Source organism: Vipera berus, assembly GCF_964194415.1.
Source record: "Vipera berus genome assembly, chromosome: 1".
NCBI classification, from domain to species: Eukaryota; Metazoa; Chordata; class Lepidosauria; order Squamata; family Viperidae; genus Vipera; species Vipera berus.
In genome coordinates this window covers 353890006-353896377 of record NC_138202.1, presented here as the reverse complement: position 1 = coordinate 353896377, position 6372 = coordinate 353890006, and positions in this window count along the sequence as shown.

Below are 6372 nucleotides of genomic sequence, written 5' to 3'. Positions count from 1 at the left end.
TGCCGTCCTCCTCCTGCAGATTCACAACTCTTCCTTGCCAGACCTGGGCCAGTTATTCCCTCTCAGCTCAGCCCTTCCCCTACCTACCTATAAGGCCAGGTGCTTCATGGCACGGAGGAGGAACAGCCTCTGAACAGCTTGAACTCTGCAATATCCCCTTTTCTGTTCTTTTCTCTTGACTGGAGGAGAAGGGGAGAGAGAAAGGGTTACGCTGATCTTCCTTTATGGGGGGGAGGGAGGGAGGGAGGAAGGGCAGGGCAGAAAGAAGGGAAGGGGAAGGAAGGAAGGAAGGAAGGGAACATGAGAGAGAAGAAAGAAGAATGGAATATAATGGGGAAAGAAGGAAGGAAGAAGGGAGGGGGAGAGGGAGGGTATGGAAAAAGAAAGAAGGAAGATACGGAGAAGGGAAGAAGGGGAATAGAGGGAAGGCAGGAAGAAGGCAGGAAGAAGGCAGGCAGGCAGGCAGGAAGGAAGGAAACGAGAGAGAAGAAAAAGAATGGAGGATAACCGGGAAGGAAGGAAGGAAGGAAGGAAGGAAGGAAGGAAGGAAGGAAGGAGAGAGAGGATATGGAAAAAGAAGGAAGGAAGATACGGAGAAGGGAAGAAGGGGGATAGAGGGAAGGAAGGAAGGAAGGGAGGAAGGAAGGAAGGAAGGAAGGAAGGAAGGAGGGAGGGAGAGAGAGGGAGGGTATGGAAAAAGAAGGAAGGAAGATACGGAGAAGGGAAGAAGGGGGATAGAGGGAAGGAAGGAAGGAAGGAAGGAAGGAAGGAAGGAAGGAAGGAAGGAAGGAAGGAAGGAAGGAAGGAAGGAGGGAGAGAGAGGGAGGGTATGGAAAAAGAAGGAAGGAAGATACGGAGAAGGGAAGAAGGGGGATTGAGGGAAGGAAGGAAGGAAGGAGGGAGGGAGGGAGAGAGAGGGAGGGAGGGTATGGAAAAAGAAGGAAGGAAGATACGGAGAAGGGAAGAAGGGGGATAGAGGGAGGGAAGGAAGGAAGGAAGGAAGGAGGGAGGGAGAGAGAGAGAGGGTATGGAAAAAGAAGGAAGGAAGATACGGAGAAGGGAAGAAGGGGAATAGAGGGAAGGCAGGAAGAAGGCAGGAAGAAGGCAGGCAGGCAGGCAGGAAGGAAGGAAACGAGAGAGAAGAAAAAGAATGGAGGATAACCGGGAAGGAAGGAAGGAAGGAAGGAAGGAAGGAAGGAAGGAAGGAAGGAGAGAGAGGATATGGAAAAAGAAGGAAGGAAGATACGGAGAAGGGAAGAAGGGGGATAGAGGGAAGGAAGGAAGGGAGGGAGGGAGGAAGGAAGGAAGGAAGGAGGGAGGGAGGGAGAGGGAGGGTATGGAAAAAGAAGGAAGGAAGATACGGAGAAGGGAAGAAGGGGGATAGAGGGAGGGAAGGAAGGAAGGAAGGAAGGAAGGAAGGAGGGAGGGAGAGAGGGAGAGAGAGGGAGGGAGGGTATGGAAAAAGAAGGAAGGAAGATACGGAGAAGGGAAGAAGGGGGATAGAAGGAAGGAAGGAAGGAAGGAAGGAAGGAAGGAAGGAAGGAGGGAGGGAGGGAGGGAGAGAGAGGGAGGGTATGGAAAAAGAAGGAAGGAAGATACGGAGAAGGGAAGAAGGGGGATAGAGGGAGGGAAGGAAGGAAGGAAGGAAGGAAGGAAGGAAGGAAGGAAGGAAGGAAGGAAGGAAGGAAGGAAGGAAGGAAGGAAGGAAGGACTTCCAGCTAACCAAGACCCGGTGCCAGAGCCAGCCAGCTGTGGCTTGGGGCTTTCTCCCTTCTGCCAGCTCGCCGGTCCCCCCCCCCGCCGCCGCCGCCGCGGTCCCCTCCTCCCCCGCTGATCCCCCAGGCCTCATTCATCCCGCCAACAGCCCTTTTCACTTGGGCGCCTGGAGTCAAAGGCGAAGGGCTCCCTTGGCACCGCCGGGGCAGCTGTCGCTTCGGAGAGCCGGAACGAGCGCGGCCCTCCGCAGCCGCCGCCCCAGCCAGCGTTTGGCCGAAGAAAGCGCGCTCTCTGCCCGCCACTCGGAGGCCGCCCGGGCGGAGGGTGTGGGGAGGAGGCGGCTTAGCCTTCTGGGGAGGGGAGGGCCCCCCGCACTGACCTTCCCCTTTATAGCCCCCCCCCACTATTTTCTTCTTTCTCCCTTTCTTTTTATCCCTCCCTCCCTCCCACTATGTATCTATCCTTCCTTCCTTCCTTCCTTCCTTCCGTCCTTCCCTCCCTCCTTCCTTCCTTCTTTCCTTCCTTCCCCTTTATCTTTACGTTCTTTTTTCCGTCTGTCACACGTTCCCTCCCTCCCTCTTTCCTTCCTTTTCACTGTCTTCTGGCCCTTTTATTCCTTTTCTGCCTTTTCTGCTTTTCTCTTCCCCTATTCTTCCCCTTTCTCTGCCCCCCCCACTCCCGCGCGCCTTTTCTTCCCCCCCCCCATCTGAGCTCAAATCACAGCCCGCCGCTTTCCTTCCTACGACAGTACTTTTCGGAACTGCTCGTTACTTTCCGCTGGCCAAAAGCTACGGAGAAGAGCAGATCCTGGTTGATTTCAACGGGGGACGTGGCTGGAGCGCTGGAGGGAAATCCCTTTTGCTCGCCGCCGTTAGTCGAAGTCGGCCTCCCGGCACATATTTTTTTTTTTGCCGCACCGATTTTGAAAGCAGGAATCAAACACACCGTTAAGCCGAATTGGGCCGGATTCCATTTCGACCCGGCGGCCAATTGGCCGTTAGTTAGTTAGTTAGTTAGTTAGTTAGTTAGTTAGTTAGTTAGTTAGTTAGTTAGTTAGTTAGTTAGTTAGTTAGTTGACCGAATTGCAACCTCTGTACGTGCAACAACTGAAGCCTATTTGCTGAGAAATGAACCTCATTAAATCCGAATAACTGTACTTGTTCTTGCTCCGGATCCAATCTCGTTAGAACTCAAGAAAATAAGCAAGCCCCTTTAATCGATTTTTTTTTTGGGGGGGGGCGGCTGTCCAAGTTATTAGGCTGTGCTTTTCCAATGTCAAGAGGTCTTTCGAAGCAGCAGTAAAGGCCAGTTGCTTTCAGCAAAATCTGCCCTTAAATTTCCCAGGTTTTTTGTTTTTTGTTTGTTTTTTTTAAAAAAAAAACAACTCCAAGGGCCTCGGCTTAATTTGTTTGCATGTAAGTCCGTTGGTCCGAATTCGAACTCGTTACTGGGGAAGACACGATTTCTAAGGAAGCCTCTACAGGCTTTCGCGGGCCCCCACCCCGAGCGACGTTTGAGGTGGCTTAAGGCTAAAACGAGTTTCACTCCGGATTAAGTCTCTTGGGGAAGTGGTTACATAAGGTCAAGAGGTCTCTCCGCTGGGTGACTTAAAAAAGCAGAAGGACGGGTTTATTCGTTCATTTGGGAGATTATAGAAACTCGTGGGGGGGGGAGAGAGAAATATTCACCAGATAACCAAAACGGGCTGCTTTAAACCGCACCCCCCCATCCCCAAAATAGCTCGCGAACCTTGTCTCTGTTGATTTCACTTGTACATTTTACCTCTTATCTAAAGACGCCTTTTTAAGGAAACTGCCCCCCCTCCCCATCCTAATCAGTTTAAACAGGGGAAGAAGGGGGGGGGAACTAGCCGGTTTTCCAACTCTCCATCCTTGGCAAACATCCGGATTTCGTTTTCACGCTAAAAGTTTGGTTTGGCGGGAAATGTAAGCAAAAAAGACGCTTAAATCTGCCTAAAAATCGAATAAATAACTACAAGGGAAAAGGTGGGTGGGTGGGTGGGTGGGGTGGAACGGTACCTTCCCCCCCCTTCGATTTCTCCCTTTTTTTTAAAAAGGCAAATATCTAAAATAAAAATAAAACCGGCTGATCTGAGGCTCTCTCCTTAACGATGACAACGTGGCTATTTTTATTTTTATGGAGCCGTTTCTTGGCTTTTCTGCTCCAGGAGGAGAAAAGGACCATTAATAAATACATTCGCGCCTTAATATCCCGTAGGTCGTCTCAGGGCTTTGTCTAAAACAGAATTCAACTTTATTTGAGGTGGGGGTGGGGTGGGGTGGGGGGCAGGGAGAGAAAAAGGTGGGGATCGGGAGAGGTTTAAATTTAACTCTCCCCCCCCCCCCCCGCTTTGCAAATGAATCCCTCCGGTCTTCTCTCCCCCCAGGTTGAGCTTAAGGACCAAGAGGGAGAAACGTTTGGGAAACGAGACCCAGGCTAAATAGATCACGGCGGGGAGGGAGCGGGGAGGATTTTAAAATATGTCACCCCGTCGGCTTTTAAGGTAGGGGTGGGGGGGGAGTTAGCGAGAGCCCCTTGTGCTCCCTGAACTAGGCGAAGGACTTCCGTTTCCTCTGTTCTCAAACTTCCCAAAGCTTTATCTGTGACCACTCGCTCTTTTTCTCCCTGTCCCCCCCCCCCGCTTTCTCTCTCCCTCCCTCTCTCTCCCCTCTCTCTTTCTCTTTCTCCCTCTCCCCCTCTCTCTCTCCCCCACTCTCTCCCCTCTCTTTCTCTCTCTCTCCCCCTCCTCTTTCTCCCTTCCCCTTCCCCTTCTCCCTCTCCCCTCTCTCTCCCTCCAACTCTCTCTCCTTCTTTCTTCCTGTCTCTCTCTCTCCCTCCCCTCCTCTCTCTCCCCTCTCTCCCTCCCTCTCTCCCTTCTTCCCCTCTCTCTCTCTCTCTCTCTCTCGCCCTCTCTCTTCCTCCCTCCTTCTCTCTCTCCCCCCCCCCTCTCTCTCTCTCCCTCCCCCTCCTCTCTCTCTCACACACTTACTGCTAAGCTTGTAAGCCGCCCTGAGTCTTCGGAGAAGGGCGGGATATAAATGTAATAAAAATAAATAAAATAAAAAAAATAATACGGACAGAGAGAGAGAACCAAAACCAGAATAAACGTCCAAAATAAACAAAATGCTGCAAATATAAACTCTTTATCCCGTGAGCGCCCGCTCTCCTTGGTAGGGGCATCAAAAGTAGCCTCACACTGACCCTTGGGCTTTACCACCAGGTAGGAGTGCGTGGAATCACAACTTCTCAAGAGGTTTCGCGTTTATTTTCATTGCGGGTGGGTAGGGGACGGGACTTAACCTTCCCTTCCCTTTGAAAAGAAATTCAGGTCATTTCTTTTAAAAAAAAATTGGACAGAAGGGAGGAAACCGGGGTTCGCTCATCCTCATTTCCCACGCTAATTCTCAGAATTTCCCTTAGAAATTCCGGCTTGGGGAATTTTTGATTCCTTTGATTCGCTCAGCTGGCTGGCGGCGGGGATCCCTCTATGCTCGGAAGGTAACCCTCTCTGGGGCGAAAGGGGCCGATTCCCAGGTAAGGGGGAGCTCAGGTGAGCCTTTTGTGAGCGCCCACATTTTGGGCCCGCCAAGATTTACCAGCGTGCGCTGAAAAGCCAGGGGTTTTTTGAGAACAGCCACCTCTGGCCGCAATACTTTCCTGACCAAGGTGCTAGCCCTCAAGAGGCTCGTGTTCCACTGATACCGTCCATCACACACACACACACCTCTCACTCACTCACTCACTCACTCACTCACTCACACACACGGAGCTAAATTACACTAGTTGTTTCTCTTTTGCCAATTGTAAACTTTTAGGTTTTCCTGCTTAGATGCGTTCGAGGGGATGCTTGCAAACGCCGCCCCCTCCCCTCTTGGGCGATTAATAGGACCTCCCTCCCTCCCTCCCTTCTCGAGCGGCTTCTTTCCCTTCTTTAATTTCCTCTGCTTTTGGGGGGGAAAGGGTAGACATCACTGGGAACGCGGAAGGGGTTCTCTGTTCGGTATGGAAGGAACCCCCACCCCCACCCACCCCCTTTGGCTTTCTTGGGGTATCCCGCCAGGGAAGTGAACGTGGAAATGACTTTTCTGCTTGATCCTCCCTTCTTCACCTTTTCCCAGGAAGGGAAGGAAGGAAGGAAGGAAGGAAGGAAGGAAGGAAGGAAGGAAGGAAGGAAGGAAGGAAGGAAGGAAGGAAGGAAAGAGAGGGAAAGAAGGACGACTGAGAAAAAGAAAATGAAGACAGAAGAACAGGATAAAACAAGAAAGAGAAAAGGGAGAGAAAGAGAAGAAAAGAAAAAGAAAGAAAGAAAGAAAGACAGAAGAAAAGAGGGGAAATTTTAAAAGGAAGGAAGGAAGGATTTCCCGATTTTTCCTCCCGTCTCCTCCAGCGCGCTTTCCCCGAAGCCCGGACCTTTCCGCAAAGCTTCAGCTCAGCCCAGCCGGGACCCCCCAAGCCTTGCTCGGCCAGGCTGCCCCTTCCCAGTCCGTCCCGTCGAAAACTTCCAAGACGGCGCTTTCCAGACACGCTCCAACCCCTCCCGCCCCGTCTCCATCCTTTCCCCCTCCCCCCCCAACCCTCCCGCGACATGGGGGGGGGCGCGGAGGTGACAGCCCGGCTTGACCTAAACGTACCGCT